The sequence below is a fragment of the Trichechus manatus genome, unplaced genomic scaffold (genome assembly GCF_000243295.1).
Source record: "Trichechus manatus latirostris isolate Lorelei unplaced genomic scaffold, TriManLat1.0 scaffold00012, whole genome shotgun sequence".
NCBI classification, from domain to species: Eukaryota; Metazoa; Chordata; class Mammalia; order Sirenia; family Trichechidae; genus Trichechus; species Trichechus manatus.
In genome coordinates this window covers 18,435,477-18,436,582 of record NW_004443948.1, presented here as the reverse complement: position 1 = coordinate 18,436,582, position 1,106 = coordinate 18,435,477, and the positions used below count along the sequence as shown (strand labels likewise).

The 1,106-nt window shown below is 39.2% G+C and overlaps 1 non-coding gene across 1 annotated transcript; it reads left to right on the top strand.

The window, feature by feature from the left end:
* Window positions 1–737: 737 nt before the first annotated feature.
* Window positions 738–844, top strand: LOC111819592 (U6 spliceosomal RNA). Its single transcript, XR_002823178.1, has one exon. It is a non-coding gene; the product is annotated as a U6 spliceosomal RNA (small nuclear RNA).
* The last annotated feature ends 262 nt before the right edge of the window (window positions 845–1,106 follow it).

Below are 1,106 nucleotides of genomic sequence, written 5' to 3'. Positions count from 1 at the left end.
CTGTCAATTGGGATTCATCGGCCTCCACAGCCTGGGAGCCAGAGGCCTGCTGTGTGACCTGCTGATCTTTAGTTCCCCAGCCACTGCAGCTACATGAATCAGGAGGAGCTTCCAGCTAACCCATGGACTTGGGACTTTCCAGCCTGTACAACCATGTGAGCCATTTCCTTGATATAAATCTCTCTCTCTCTCTCTCTCTCTCTATATATATATATATATATATATACATATATACACACTTCACTGGTTTTGTTTCTCTAGAGAACTCAGCCTAAGACACTATTCCACCAACCAAGTTGAGAATCCTCCCCTACTTTATGGGAACTTCAGGTAATAATTATCTCATGACAGCCATTAGAGTTAATGTGCACTATCTCAATTTTATAATTTGTAATGGTCATAGAAACACTACTATGGTTCCCTAAAGTGTCTATTCTACTGGGAAGAAAGCCTCTTAACCAGCTGACAAGTATATATCTCCACTTATGCATGGTGATTTTCTTTTTCTATCACGGAGTTTCTTGTGAACTTGAATTTGTTAGAGTTGATTCTTAAAGACTTTATCACTCTTGGATAAAATGGCCAAGCAAGCTTTCCAGCAGAAGCCTGGAACACTTGGACCCAATTGAGGTGCAGACCTTTTTTGAGGCTCACCCTAAAACAGTAAGCTTTTTTATTTATGAACCTGCTTCAATGGAGAAAAACACGAACAATCTGAACAAGAAGAAATGAGCCAAGTGCTCACTTTGGCAGCACATATACTAAAATTGGAATGATACAGAGAAAATTAGCATGGCCCCTGTGCAAGGATCACATGCAAATTCATGAAGCGTTCTATATTTTTTGCCCATCAACAGATGAGTGGATAAAAAAACTATGGTACATACACACAATGGAATACTTCACAATGATAAAGCACAATGATGAATCTTCAAAACATCTCACAACACAGATGAATCTGGAGGGCATTATGCTGAGTGAAATAAGTAAATCACAAAAAGACAAATACCATATGAGGCCATTATTATAAAAACACATGAAAATGTTTCCAAACAGAAAGAAACAATCTTTGATGGTCACGAGGGAGGGGAGGAGTAGTGAGGGAA